Genomic DNA, 16,397 nt, shown 5'->3' with positions numbered 1-16,397 from the left:
TTTTTTTAAACAAGAACATTTGCTTTGACCTAAGTATCCATTTCTTCGGTTGTGTCTCAATGCCCCGAATTCTCCATTCCATCTCTTTATTCCTTAGGTAAGTGTTGTGTTTTTATGCAGTAATATTTGCATCTGGGTTTATGAAATTTGTAATTCTTGGTGCTGATATCTGGTCTTTTCTTTGTTGGGTGGGTTTTTGTTCCTTGGTTTATATTGTTCTCTCTCATTCTTAGGAGAGTATGGTGTCTGTTTGTTGCATGGTAAGAATTTTTTTCTGGGATTCTGCTAGGTGATTGCTGATATTGGAGCATTGGTAGCTACCATTTAGGAATGGGGCTGTGTTATGGAGCATGCTGAGGGGTCTACACTCATGGTCCACCACGATCTTCATGGCAGTCTGGGACTAGAGGCAGAAAGTGTCGAAAAGCCACTACGGAGCTGGTGATGAGACTTGTGGGCTGGATATGGGTGATAGACAGTGACGCTATGAGGCTTGCCTACATGCTTTCCTGGCCTACTTGCTTCTTTCACAGGTTTGACTGACAGGTTCCCAGGGAATGCCTGATGGAGCTCAAGGGTAGAATAATAGGATGGCTGGAGAGGAAGTTTGGACGAGAAGACGTTAGTGATCCATTGGACATGGGGGAAGAGAGTATGGAAGGCACATGGCCAACTATAGAGCTGAGAGTGGGAATCGGGGATTGGATTTAGAGGAGAGAAAGGAGAGGTGAAGATCTGAAGTTAACTTTCCTGTTTTCACAGCTGGAATGGCCTGGGGCTTCCCTTGGGATGGAATATCAATAATAATTATCAACATTTTGATGATTTATTTTGGTGAGCTATAGCCTTTCTATACAGTTTAGGATGGCCATTGGCTTGTAATTCTTTTTTTCCATCCTTCTACCTGCTGAGATAACAAGATAACAGGATGCTTTATTCTAATTATTATAGAGTTCTTTTGGTACATGCTTGGTACTACATCTGTTCAGAAAGTGCTCAAGACTAGAGACCAATTAGGCAAAAGTGAATACCTTAATCAGCTTTTGTTACCTAGATTACTACTCCAACCACTTCTAACAATGAACATTTTCCTTAGACAACTCAGTAAGTTATATATACTGTTCTCAATATTAATTTTTATTAGTAAAAATGTGAAGCAGAAGTTATAAAATTTATTTTTTGTTTGCTATATAAATGCCTTTCCTTATGAAATTCTACTACTTTTATGACTCATTTCCATTGCATTGTGTTGTAACTAGCAATTATTTACATATTTTGGCTCCAGTTTTCTTGTCTGCTCTATATGTAATAAATGCCTCTTACTGTATTTTGGCTTTAATTATTTCATTAATGCTTACTATAAAATAAAGTCATCATTTTAACAAACCCCATTTATCAGTCATTCTTTATGAGTTATGATTTTTAAAACACTTGTTGACTTCCCAAAATCTGCAATGATTTTTAGATTGGTTTCTTCCAAAGAAATTTTTTTCATTGAGTCTAAAATTCATCTAAAGGTCAATTTTGATTTTATATAAGAAAATTCTTATGTCTTATTTGAAATTCATTATAGCTATCCCAAATAGACAAAAAGAAAAAGAAAAACATTACCAAAATATGAACATAATCTCTGCTAAGAAAAGGAAATCTCAATTGAGAAAATTCTCCCATAAAAATACCCTGTAGTTAGGTCTGTGGAGCATTCTCTTGATTCGCTGTGTTCTGCTACATGTGAACTAGTAGATACGAGATATATAAGAAAGCAGCTAGATGGCTTCTTGCTGACTCTGCCTACTTTCTCTACATCTCTGTTTGAATTTCTTGCCTGGCTTTACTCTGTTAAGCCATTGGCCGGAAGCAGCTTTATTCATTAGCTAATAAAAACAACACATAAATAGAAGGAATTCCACACCATATACACAAAAGTGGTATTACTGGTGTAGGTTGTTTCCTAATTTTCTGAGAAATTGCCATACTGGTTTCCAAAGCAGCTGTACCAGTTTACACTTACAGCAGCAATGGAGGAGTGTTTCCTTTACCCTACATCCTCTCCAGCATAAGCTGTCATCAGTGATTTGATTTTGGCAATTCTGACAGGTATAAGACGGAACCTCAGAGTTGTTTTCATTTGTATTTCGCTGTTGGCTAAGGATGTTGAACATTTCCTTAAGTGTCTTTCAGACATTTGAGATCTGTCTGCTGAGAGTTCTCAGTTTAAATCTGCACCCCATTTTTTATTGGATTATTTGTTCTCTTGATGACCAGTTTCTTGAGTTCTTTGTATATTTTGGATATCAACCCTCTGTCCAATGTGGGATTGGTGAGGATCTTTTCTCATTGTGTAAGCTGCCGTTTTGTCTTGTTGACTGTGTCCTTTGCTTTACAGAAGCTTCTCACTTTCAGGATGTCCCTTTTATTAATTGTTTCTCTCAGTTTCTTTGCTACTGGGGTTATATTTATGAAGTGGCCTTCTGTGCCAATGCATTCAAAGTGTACTTCCCACTTTCTGTTCTATGGGGTTCAGTGTGGTTGATTTTATATTGAGGCCTTTGATCCATTTGTAACTGAGTTTTGATTATTTATTCTACATGTTGATATCCACTTATCCTATCACCATTTGTTGAATATGCTTTCTTTTTCATGTTATATTTTTGTTTCATTTTCAAAAATCAGGTGTTTATCAATGTGTGGATTGATATCCAGGTCCTTGATTTAATTTCATTGGCCCTCCAGTCTGTTTTTATGCCAATTCCAGGCGATTTTTGGTACTGTAGCTCTATAGTAGAGTTTGAAATCAGGGATTATTGATGCCCCCAGAAGTTCCTTTATTGTACAGGATTGTATTGGCTATCCTGGGTTTTCTGCTTTTCCATATGAAGTTGATATTGTTCTGTGGAAGTCTGTGAAGAATTTTGCTGGGATTTTGATGGTCATTGCATTGAATCTGTAGATTGCTTTTGGTAAGATTGATATTTTATGATATTAATGCTACTCAATAGTATGGAAAATCTTTCCTTTTTCTGGTGTCTGCTTTAATTTCTTTCTTCAAAGATTTAAAGTTCTTGTCATACAAGACTTACACCTCTTTGGTTAAAGTTACTTTATATTTTATGTTATTTGTGACTATTGTGAAGGGTAATGTTTCTCTGATTTTTTTCTCAGACCATGTATCGTCTGTATAAAGGAGGGCTGCTGATTTTTCTGATTTAATCTTGTATCCTGCTATTACTGAAGGTATTCAGTTGTAGGTGTTCCTTGGTAGAATTTTTGGGGTCACTTATGTAAACTATCATATCATTTGCAAATAGTGAGAGTTTGACTTTTTTCTTTTCTGCCTTGTATTTCCTTGATCTCCTTTTGTTGTCTTATTGCTCTAGCTAGAAACTCGAGTACTTTATTAATTAGATATATAGAGAGTGAACAACCTTGTTTTTTTCTTGATTGCAGTAGAATCACTTTGAGTTTCTCTCCAATAGTTTGGTGTTGGCTTGCTGTTTATTGCCTTTATTATGTTTATATATGTTCCTTGTATTCCTAAAATACCTTCCACAAAATACAGCACCCATTCATGATAAAGTACACTTCTAAGATACAAAGTCATCTTTATTTTGATCTGTTGTGAAAACTAATGGACCAGAGTACAACAAAAAAGATTATGGTAAAAATTTGGTGAACAAGATAGAGGTACTAAGTTGTAGCCAGACAAGGAAATGGAGGTCGAGATTTCAGGATTGATAGCTGCCATCTGTTAAGTCAGCCTTCTACCACTAAACAAACTTCCCCTTCTTTCAACACCATTATTGTGCTGAGTTAATTATTCTGTTGCTTAACTCTGCATGACTCAATAGAAACTGCAATTTGATCTATAACACATTCAGCTAATGGCTCCTTTTCTCTCTTCTTTTCTCCCCCTTTTACTCTGAATTCATTTAAGATAATGTTTACTAAAATCTAGGGGAGTGAAGGATGTAGAAGAAAGGTAATCTTGGACTAGCAGAAATGGAAATTTTGAGATAACTATGCTAAAGTTTTAGCCACAGAGCAGGCAAATATAGGTCCATGCATTACAGGTTTGTTGGACATGGTTAAAAAAATCTACCATTAAATACTTCCTCCTCTGAATTCCAGATGCCTAGATTCCCAAGTCCTCTCTTGTAGGCACTGGAATCACAAACTGCAGTTTTCTTGAGGATGCTGACTGTTGTCCCACATGCTAGTCTAGTGAATATTCTCATCCTCACCGAAAATAAATCTACTTAGTGCTGCTGAGTCATGTGGTGGCCTTTACTTTGGGCTACTGATGCCCCAAGGTCTCTGAGTCTCATGTACATTACACTGAGGACACAGTACTACAAGGGATGGCCCCTGAAGGCCTTCAGCCAATTGTGAATGGGGATAAGGGAGGGTGAGGCTCTTTTGTAGGTCACCTCCTCCCAATTCTCTGAAACTTTTGAAACTACCTCCCTGGAGGCATGCAGATGGGCACCTCTGCTATTGCACTGTACTTGGCCCAGACCCCTGTCAAAGAACTCCCATGTGCATTTCTTCACTGTTTCCTCTTCACATTGTTCTTGTCTTTTAAATATTCATATTACTTTAAGTTAAGAATAAGGCAAGGTCAGGGGAAGCATTGCAAATATCATGGTGTTTCCATATTCATACAATTTCCACATTCCCTTCTGAATGCTCTTCGAAGAGTATGGACTGCTCTGATATGCAGGACTGGCATTCCATTTTTCAGGACTCCTCAGGAAGTTTGCTTCAACTCAGCCTTCCTCTGTGTTCTACCTCACATGAGTGATGGCTCCCAAGGCTTTGTTCTTACCTTATCCACCGGTGATAAGAAACTGATGTTAGTTGTCAAACTTTCTACTTACAAAAATTAAAGTATTGAAACAAAGCAAGGGAAAACCTTTGTTTCTAGTATTGTCAGCTACATACACTGACCCAATCAAGGGTTGGAAACAGTAGGTTAAGATGAATAGATAAGATGGATACAATGTCACGCTATTATACGAATAGTGCAGTGACAGCCGTGTTGCTAAGACCATAAGAAACTGCCTCCTACTTGACAACGGTTAGTAAAAAGACACCTAGTAGAGAGACCTTGTTAAAATCTAATAGATAAATGTTGTTAATTAATGTTAATTATCCTCTTATAGAGAGTAACTCAATAAAAACATATAAATTTTATATCTATTCTGTTTTAATATACCTTAAATTGAGATGAATATTTAAAACAATATAGAAATGGTGGGTGCTCTCCTTTGAACCTATCTCAAAGTGAGTTTTAGAAGATACAACAACAAAAAACATGACCTTGTTGCGGGAGCTCCTTCTGCTCCTTCAGCCAATAGCCGCTGAGATACCAGCCCATTGGGGCGTGGTCTCTCTTTTTAAAAATGCGGCCACTTCCCTCCGCTCGCTCTCTGGCGCCCCACGTTGGGCGCCATTCTGTAGTGTGGAGCTGTGGGCCGGCTTCCCACCGCCCGGCTCCTGGCCACCCAGCTAGCTTTACCCCAAAATAATTACACGAAAACTGTATTCTTTTAAATACTGCCTGGCCCATTATTTTCAGCCTCTTACTCACATCTTGACTAACCCATATCAAATAATCTGTGTAGCACCACGAAGTGGTGCCTTACCGTTTAGTTTCTAGCATGCGTCCATCTTGGGTTGGAGCTTCATCGCATCTCTCTCTGAGGAGAGGCAAGGCAGTCTGTCTAACTTAGGAGAGGTGTAGCATCTGACTGAGCCATCTACCTCACTTCCTTCTTCCTGTTCTGTCTACTCCACCCACCTAAGGGGCGGTCTATCAAATGATGCGATGGTTGGTGTAGAGTTTGGATCCATGTGGGGCACCAGATGAAGATGGACACTAAAAAGAAATCCCACACTAGCTCAGAATTGAGTACAATAAAGGGTTATTTATTTAGACTCACAGATCATAGTAGTCTGCTCTAATGGGAAAGCAGTAACCGAATCCAGCAGCCAAAAAAGAGGTGGGTGCACACTTTACATCAGCATTTATAGTATAAGAGATGGCACCCAAGTGGGATGGTAATGTAAAGGCTACTGACTAAAGGATTTCCTACAGCACCCACATGGTCTTTAAGTCTAACAATAGATTTCCTTAGATAAATACCCAGTTTGACTAATATTTTTGATTCCTCCAAATTATCATAATATTATCTACTTGCATGATTTTACTTTGAAGATTCTATATGGGATATGTTGGCATGTCAGATCTAACAGAGGTATATACCTTTGTTCCCAGTGATTATTAAAAATTTCTGATCCACGTCTTTTTAAGCTGAATATCTAGAATAGTGTTCAAACCAGTCATTTTGCTTGTTGGTACAAAAGTGATTGCTGATGGAACTATCAAGGAACCCAAAAATCCATGTCACTACAGAGAAGCAAGCTCAAGGGTGGGTTTGAGCATCAGTAAACTTTCTAAAAACATTGATGGCTCCTAATTCAACATTCTGCTAGCATGCTGTGTATAATAGCAATAAATGACCAATCTTCTCAAGCATGTTACTTAGGTATTCTGCTTTGTTTGGCTTTGTTCTTTGTTTTATTTCCACAGGCAGACTTGTTCTTAAATGATACATATGGTTACAGGATGCTCAATTCAAAGCATGTTAACTATTAGGTAATAATTAAACTTGGGGAATATCTATAAATAGCAGTTGGTTTTTGGCTCTGTGGAAAATATGCAATGGCTACAGGAAAATGCATAACAAACTGAGGTTTTAATTTTAAATAACACAATAATTATTTGTGTATCTCCTTACACACATGATAGAATGTGAGTGTTCTCCAAGTATTCACATGTTGGCAGGTTGGTTTTAGTTGATGTTGGGAGATTGAAGAACCATTATATATTGATTGAGTCTATGGGAATAAATTAGGTCATTAACAATGCTGACTTACTCAAAGAGGGCACAATCACATTCAAGTCAAGCAAAGAAAAGCAAGGCAAAACCCTGATCCAAGGTAAAAAAAACTCAGTGTCAGACATCTGAGACTTATGAACTTCTGAGTTCCAACAGGCTTGCCACAGCACATGCAGTTTGTGTCTTAGTCTCAGGCTGGCTCCATTCTACTCTATAGCTGCTGCCATCCTTGGGGACTGTGATGGTTTGAAAGAAAATGGCCCCCACTGAGAGTGGCACTCTTAAGAGGCTTTGTTGGTTTAGTGTGGCCTTGTTGGAGGAAGTGTGTCAATGTGGTGGTGGGCTTTGAGGTTTCCCATGTTCAAGCTAGGCCCAATGCCATAGTTGCTTCTGCTGCTTTCAGATCAAAAAGTAGAACTCTAAGTTTCTTTTCCAGCACCATTTCTGCCTGCATGCTGCCATGTTCCCTCATGATGGTAATGAATGAAAACCCCTGAAATTGTAAGTCACCCACAATTAAATGTTTTCCTTTATAGGAGATGCTATGTGTGGTTATGGTGTCTCTTCACAGCTATAGAAAGCCTAACTAGACAGGGGTTTCTCATGGTACTAACATCTCCAAAATGCTGGAGTCTTCTTCTACATCTGTGCTGCACCTTCACCAGAAGCTTCTCCTGTGCTCTTTTCAGGGCCTTTAGTCTTACCGCAAAGTGTCAAGTCTCAGATACTCTCCACCACCCCTTCATGTCTTCAAAATCAGTATTACCTCAGTGACTCTTACACTACTAAGTTTGGCTATCAACACAAGGTAGAACCTGGACTGCATATGGAACAGATTCTATGTGCTAACTCTAAGGAAACACTTCCAAAAAGACTCACCTCAGGAATTCTGATCTTGTCTGAATCACAGATGATTCTCCAACCCCAGCTGACCAGTATCACTTATCCTAGTAATGCAGAGATTTAACTTTAATAGTTCTTTTTAAAAATTTTAGATGTAATATAATCTAAACCTTTATCCCTGCCATTCCCTCTCTCCAAACCCTCCCATATACCCTTCCTTGCTCTCTCTCAAATTCATGGCCTCACTTTTCATTAACTGTTATTACATGCATATATGTATATACATATATATTCCTAAATATAACCAGCTCAGTCTGTATAACATTACTTATATGTATGTTTTCAGGGATGACTATTTTGGTATTGGATAGCCAATTCATGTGTGCTTGCCCTGGGAAGACTTTCTCATGCTCTCAACATTCTTTAGTTGCCTACAATTATTTGAATAGAGTTAAGGCTATTTTTCCCCATTCACTTATCTATTGGTACCTCCCTTGTTTAGTTCCTGTTAAGTCAAACATGTTAGTATGAATTTACATATACAGCTTTTGATATTGTGTTGATATTTCTGTGAATAAAAACTGACCAAGGCAACTAACAGAAGAAAATACTTGACTTGGGCCTTGCTTATAGTTTTAGAGGGTGGGGAGGATAGTGGCACACAGTCAGGCATGGTGCTAGAGAAGTAACTGACAGATTAGCATTCTGATACAACATCCAGAGAAAAATAGACACTGGCCCTCCCAAAGACTTTTGAATCCTGGATGCCTACTCCATGGGACAACTCCTACTCCAAGGCAATATTTACTCTAACAAGGCAGCATTTCCTTCCTAATCCTTCCAAATAGTTCACCAACTGAGAACAAAACTGCAAATATATAAGTCTATTGACAGAATCCTTAATCAATCCATCACATTCTACTTCCAGGTCACCATAGGCTTGTAGCCATATAATAATGCAAAGTTCATTCATTCAAACTTCAAAAGTCCCCAAAAAAGTCTTTCATAATCTCAGCGTGGGTTAAAATAATGAAGTCTAATCTTTTCTGAGAATCTAGGTAATCTCTTCAGTATAACCTTCAGTAAAATCCAAATAAAAAAGTAGATTACATACTTCTAACACACGATGACACAGAGTATACATTATCAAATCAAAATAGAGGAAAGGGAGCATCCTGAAGAAACACTGACCAAAAGCAACATTGAAACCCAGCAGGGCAAACTCTAAATTCTACATCTCCATGTCTAATGACAAAGAACTCTTCAAATCTCCAATTCCTTTCAGTTTTATTGATGGCAACACACCTGTCTCTTGGGCTCATTCCATACCCTGCCATGATGATAACAGACTAGGCCTCTGAAACTATAAACAAGCTCCCAATTAAACACTTTTATTTTATAAGTTTTCTTTGTTGTGGTGTCTCTTCAAAGCAGTAGAACAGTAACTACATAACTATGACAGTTGGAAACCATTGAATCATTTTAATATAACATTTATATTATTTGGTAGTAATATGTTATTTACTAGCATCAGTATTAGAGCAATAGCCAATATTATTTGAGGTATATTCCTTATATAGAGTCATGTTTTGGAAATATAGTTTTCCCAGATTTATGAATTATTTTAATGACAATAATAGCTAACAATAGAATTGTCACAAACATATAGATCTCCATGATTGACATTGCATTTTAGAAGAAACAATATTTGGTACTATAATTCATTTTTATATTAATATTTGTGATTATTTAATGACTCTATCATTAAATTCCAAACAATTCCTGAATAAAACCAAGATTAATTTAGGGCCTTGTTTCTTACAATATATATTTTTGTTAAACATTTTCATGTAATAATATTCTGATCATGTCCCTCTCCCACTAGATCCTTCCAAGTACTTTCTCTCTCTCTCTCTCTCTCTCTCTCTCTCTCTCTCTCTCTCTCTCTCTCTCTCAAAATACCAAATAAAAACAAAATACAAAAACAAAAAATAAAAACTGAAACAAGCAAAATACTAATACGACCATAAGTACCCAAATGAAACCCAAACCCCACTAAAACTCCACTAGAGTTCACTTTGTGAATTTAAGGAAATTTTAATACTTAAGAATGTTTAATAAAATGAATTTGACAAGGAACTTGTTTTAATTAAAAAGTCAAACTTGTATTCATTTTTCCAGTAATTCATTAAAACAATAAATACTCATATTGTTAACCAAAAATCTCACAGGAAATTTAACAAAGATGAATAGAAATGAGATAAAATTTCTGTTAAAGACAGTCTTCGGGATTTAACTGCTATTTTAGTCCCAAGCATGTTTGTTCTAGACAATGAAATGAAATTGCACAACTCCTCAGAAATTCTAAATCTACATGTTTTCAAAAGCCCTCCAGAACACTGCAGACAGCAGGGCATTTGGAGCCTACTCAGCCACAAGTTCCCAGAACAGGAACTGAGACTGGGAAGAAGGTCAGTGCAGCGTACTCAGCGAATGGATAAACATAATCATCATTGACTGAACCCCACATTGGATCACTGGACTGAGCTCCCAAGGTCCTGATGAGGAGCAGAAGGAGGGAGAACATGAGAAAGAAAGTCAGGACCATGAGGGGTGCATTCACCCATGGAGACGGTGGGACAGAACTAATGGGAGATCACCAACTCCAGTTGGAATGGGACTGATGGAACATGAGACCAAACCGGACTCTCTGAATGTGGCCAATGGTGGAGGCTGACTGAGAAGCCAAGGACAATGGCGCTGGGCTTTGATTCTTCTGTATGGACGGGCTCTGTGGGAGCCTTCTCAGCTTGGTTGATCACCTTCCTGGACCTGGGGGGAGTTGGGAGGACCTTGGTCTTAACATAGAGTAGGGAACCCCGATGGCTCCTTGGCCTGGAGAGGGAGGGAGGGGGTAATGGGTGGAGGGGAGGGGAGGGAAGGGGGAAGAGGAGAGGAGGAGATGGAAATTTTTAAATATAAAAAAAAATAAACCAGAGCCGGGCAGTGGTGGCACACGCCTTTAATCCCAGCACTCAGGAGGCAGAGGCAGGCGGATCTCTGTGAGTTCGAGACCAGCCTGGTCTACAAGAGCTAGTTCCAGGACAGGCTTCAAAGCTACAGAGAAACCCTGTCTCGAAAAACCAAAAAAAAAAAAAAAAAAAAAAAAACCATAAAAAAAGTCCTCAAGAAACTCTCAAACTTTTTGCAACTACTGGGACCAAAGAGTATTGGGTGTTTGTGATCCAAATTTGAAATAACTATCTCCATGGCAGATATTTTCAAAATAACCCAATGAAATCCTTGGTTTGCCACATTCCATGGAGTATGATGAAGTCACTTTCCTTATTTAGAACCTGGATAATCTCAAACATGGAAATTGTTCTTCCTGGTCTGGTCACTTCATCATGAGAGAGACTGTGGAGAGAAGGTTTCTAAGAGAGAACTCATGCTCTACCTATCACATCGCCTTTTCCAAACGTGTCTGGATTCCTTTGGGAACACACGACATTCTCCTTATCACTGCCTAGAAGATGTAAATGGCTGCTGAGTTGCACATGGCAACAGCATGTTTATTTAGGCTCAACACAAGCCAGAGGTAGAGGTTTCTGTTTTATTCTTTGTTGGTGTATGAGTTCCTTCCATTTTTGTGTTGCTGTCATTGGTTAATGAATAAAGAAACTGCCTTGGCTTAGTCGATAGGACAGAACTTAGGTAGGTGGGGGAGACGGAACTGAATTCTGGGAGGATGCAAGCAGAGTCAGGGAGAAGCCATAGATCCTCCACCTCAGACAGACGTTGGTTAGAATCTTGCCAGTAAGCCACAGCCACGTGGCGATATATAGATTAGTAGAAATGGGCTAAATCAAGATATAAGAGTTAGCCAATAAGAAGTTAGAGCTAATGGGCCAGGAAGTGTTTAAATTAATACAGTTTCTGTGTGGTTATTTCAGGTATAAGCTAGCTGGGTAGCTGGGACTAACAAGCTGCCTCTCCCTAGTAACACTTTGTTAAAAAACAGTTTGTCTAAAAAACAGATTCTGGCAAGCATTAGGTTTTCCATGACCAGTAACTGGTTTCCTTTCATCTTCTCTTGGACCATGTGATTTTCTAAAGAAATGGAATCTTAGCTGTGTTATGACCTTCCATTTATCTTACCTGGAAACAGGAAACACACTTTGACATAACCTTATTTGAATTTGCCAAGGTAAATTCACCTTCTTATCAGACTATCTAAAACATGATTTAAGGAGGTGGAGCAAAAAAGTGATTATTTTGCTTCTTAGAGCCTGTTTCCTTGAATAATGTCTCTTGACAGTCATTGTTTCAAAGCCTAGACAGAGGCAGAATTCCTGGATATGTATGCCAGGCAAAATAAAATGAATCACAACCACACTTAAAAGCATTTTTGAAGACTGAGATTAAAGTGAAGTGTACTGTAGGGAAATTTACATTATGGATTCCATTCAAATTAATATTACATATTATACATGTCAAAGTCCACTTTTCACTGTCATTAATATTAAAATAGTGACACACTGTTGTCAAGTGAATCGAGAAAACTACTAATGTGAGAAATTGAAGAAAAGAATGGGTTTAAATTCTATCCTCTCTCAGTTAAGCTAATCACTACATAATATTTTAGAGTTTTTTTTATGTTTCTCGAATTAAATTCAGAGGTTTAGGCCTGTTAGACAACTGTCCTGCATTTCTTATAATACTCTACCTTGATAGTTCTGCTGCTACTATTTGGAAACTAAAGTAAATATTATAGAATTGGAGAATCGGACATATTTATAATCCATTCATGTTCAAGGAAGTTATGTTTTGATTAGGAAAAAAATGTAAGAATCAAATGAGATCATCTGAGTTCACAGTAGCACACTCTTGTGCTGTTTGTCTAGACGTCATCCTTCATTCTGTCTCCAACTCATCCCTACCACATTTCCAGAGTAAATTCTATTCTTGATCAGCTTGGAATTCTGAATTCAGCAAACAACTGTGGTGATCCATTCACACAGAAAGACATGCCCATTCTGAGGCCAAGAGAATAAAAATTCCTCCCTATCCACAGGTTCTAAAGGGTTCTTGAGAGACTACAAATATCAGCTTCATTCAGATGTCCTGGGTACATGGATATCCTCTTGCAGGACTGGCCCTCCTGGTGATGACCATCCAGGAACAACTTATGCCAAGATACAGGGTCATGATGGCTAATGAGGAAAGTCAACTTCACTGGCACATAAACTGTATTGGTGGGTGGACCTATTTGGGGCCTTTACCTTTCACCTTTGCTTAAGTGCAGAGCTGAAATCAGGTTATTTGTTTGCTATCAAATGCTGCACAATGATGAGAAATGTCTTTCTTATTTTCTCAAACTCTCTGTTCTAAAGAGTATGTTTCTCTATTTATCTTATTTTAAATTTTGTTTAGTAGCCTGTTTTTGACTCCATAAAACCATATACTGAACTTATAAGTTTTGATAATTTATGAAACTCAATGTGAATGAATTATCAGGACAAAAAGAGGAATTTTAAGAAAACCTAAAGACATTCTATTAGACATTCCATTATTTAATCATGATTTACTTTTTATCATTAATTTTTGTTTTGTTACATACTGAACAAACACAGAAACATTTTAAAAATTAAAATCTAAATATTATTCCTTGAACATATTTGTGTAGGTGATAAATATAGGGGATTATGTTTATTTAATTCTAGTGCTCTGTTATTATCGTCCATAGAAACTAAGTGAAAATTGTAATAAAAATTTTGATTGTATACATTACTACATCAGTATAGAATTTTTAATACTAATATTTCAATGTTTAAAGATTTTAATATGACTAATAAATGTACTTGCTTAATAATCAATATCATCTATCCTGCATTGGCACTATATATTTACTTAAAGTAATGCACACATTAACTGTTTTAAAAACTTGTTACAGAAATATTTGTTAAGATATTTCAGAATACGATGATGGGAATAGCAAAGTAACTAAAATTAAAAGTGATATGTACACGATCTAAAAGGAATTTTAGTTGCAACATCCTGATGATCCCTCCCCGACCTAGTAGCTATAATGACCAGTATTTTAATATCAAATCCAAAGAGCTAGAAACTGTACCATTACACATTTTACTGGAGAGCTCTCACACTCTGGCTCTGCTTTGCTCTGATGTGAGGAAGCAAGATTATCCTGAAGACAAGTTGCCTTGAATGGTTTATGCTTGATAGAAACTTCTTAACCTGTACAGCAGCCACAATACTTATGACAAGTGCCATTTGAACATACATCTACAGTGTTAAAACTCAGACCACATTTTAGAATTGTCTAATACTTTGCAATTTCATGTAGTTCAGAGTTTCTTATGCTCATCAGAATCATGCTAGGGGAACCAAAAAAGCTCCAAACTCCCTCATTTGCAGCATCTGCTTCCGCTTCAAGGCTGCAGTAACTGCAGAGCCGCCACCTTCCTCAAACAAGCATTTCTAATTGAGCCTGTCAGTTGGGCTCCACAACTGTGGGTGCTTAGCAACTGTGTTAGACAAACTGCTACATTTAAGATATGTAGTATTGAACATCTGCTTGCTCGGTTAACTCTTCATTGCAAAGCATTTTCAAACCACTCTATGATCTTAAACACATTTATCTATGCTGTCTTTGTTAATGCCACCTGGATTTTGGTTGCACATTGGTTTATCAGTTAGTATATTTCTCAAAATAATACCGTTTTTAGCTTTTGGCTTTCAATTACAGCCTCACAACAATTCAAATCACGAGGGTTTGTGTTGACAAAACTAGGAAGAAATAGAAAAATGATAGCAGCTAAATTACGAATGAGTTGATTATCTAGAATTAAGCTGGCAAAGGAAGGAACAAACAGAGGTATCTGGCGCCCACGTGGATAACCGAATCCGCAGAAAGCTTGAGAAAGCTTGGGAAAGAATAGAGTAAAGCTCTATTTTTCGGGTCTGGCAAGCAAGCACTCTCATCTAAGAGAGGCTTCCTGACTCAGCTTCAGCTGCAAAACATTGCAGCTCTTTTAAGAGGTTCGGCTACGAAACACTTAAATGCTGTTGATGAAAATTAACTGCATGCTTTTCGGTTTTCAGCCGTAGCAGGAAAAAAGCTGTGTCGTTTTAAAATGCCAGCTTTCTGGGCCGTCCTGCCAGGGCAAACTCTGACTCTTTCAAGCAGGCGGTCCTGACTATGGAGCTTTTGAGTGTTGTTTAACACTGTTGCAGCTTGCTTGCTGGCAGGGACCTTGAACCGCCAAAGAGTTGTGGTACCTCTGCCATGAGGCTGGAAAGCTAGGGAATGGGCTGGATCTAGCCGCCAAAGTCACGGCTTTAGTCCTACTGATATTGTTTGGTAAAGTAAAGACTCATGTAGTCAGAAAGAGAGATATACAGTAAAAGAAAAATTCAAAGTTGAAGAAAATGTCTAAGTGGTTTACACTGTGTTAAAAATATATGCAGACTAAAGGTTAAAGTTCTTAAAAGTAAAAGAAAGAAAAAAAAGGAAGTAGTTTTTGTGGTGGTACACACCTTTAATCCCAACACTTGGGAGGCAGAGGTAGATTGACCTCTGTGACTTCCACCTTTAATCCCAATGCCTGGGAGGCAGAGACAGACAGATCTCTGTGAGTTCTAGGTGTTGTAGTTTATACCTTTAATCCCTGCACTGGGGAAGGCAGAGGCTGAAGGATCCCTATGAGTTCAAGGACAGCCTGGTCTACAGAGTTATTCCAGGACAAAGATATACAGAGAACCTGTCTCAAAAAATAAAAGTAAAAATAAATGAAATAGAGGTTAAAATAAAGCCGCACAAAGATGGAAAATACACAGAGAATCTTGGTACTGTATGCTATTATGCTCTCTTTGAATTGTTTAAATGCTGAGGAAGGAACAACAGCTGCTAAAAGATATTTGTTTACAAATGCTGCTAAACTATTCCATAATAGATATTTTGAAAATACCTTGACTTTAAAATTTGGATCTAAGGACATGATGCTTTGGAAAGGAGTTTCTTTTGTTTTTACAGAAAATGAGACCCTGTGGATTGCTTATATCCCAATATGGTATGATAGACCACGCCCTCCTGAAGGTTGTTGTGAACATCCTCAAAAAATTACTTTATGCAACTGATGACTGAGATGAACATGGTACACAGCTTACACCATAAAAGATCGGATTAACAGCGTCCCCATTCAGCAGGAAGCAGTTTGGAGAGAAATAACTGCGCCCATATTCCCAAATATTGTTTATAAGTGTTCTTTTACATTTAAAGGGGGATATAATATGGAGATGAGTAATTTTGCATTGATATGGATTTGGCTTTAGTGATTTAAATTTAAGGTCAATTTTGTTATATGTATATGTATTTCTGATACTGATTAATGTATTGTGATGGTGTAGTTCATTTAAAAATGTAATGTATATAGGTTGTTAATGGATAGTTATCAATATTAGTAAAACTTGTAGTTATGTTAGTTAGATTTTCTAGCTATATAGAGATATATTTAAGTTACATAGGCATTCTTCATATCTTTCAAAGACTACAGAATATCGCATTTTAGATGTTTTAATAACTTAAGGCTTTTCATGACAATGAGACACGTCAGCTCCTGGCAGCACCAATCT

General features: G+C 37.6%; 1 non-coding gene across 1 annotated transcript; it reads right to left on the bottom strand.

The window, feature by feature from the left end:
- Positions 1-10,079: 10,079 nt before the first annotated feature.
- On the bottom strand, positions 10,080-10,263 carry LOC119806113. The gene has a single exon (XR_005284144.1). It is a non-coding gene; the product is annotated as a small nucleolar RNA SNORD17 (small nucleolar RNA).
- Positions 10,264-16,397: the final 6,134 nt, after the last annotated feature.

The sequence above is a fragment of the Arvicola amphibius genome, chromosome 1, assembly GCF_903992535.2.
Source record: "Arvicola amphibius chromosome 1, mArvAmp1.2, whole genome shotgun sequence".
Classification (NCBI taxonomy): domain Eukaryota; kingdom Metazoa; phylum Chordata; class Mammalia; order Rodentia; family Cricetidae; genus Arvicola; species Arvicola amphibius.
Note: the sequence above shows the minus strand (reverse complement) of the source record. Positions and strands in the feature narration are given on the sequence as shown.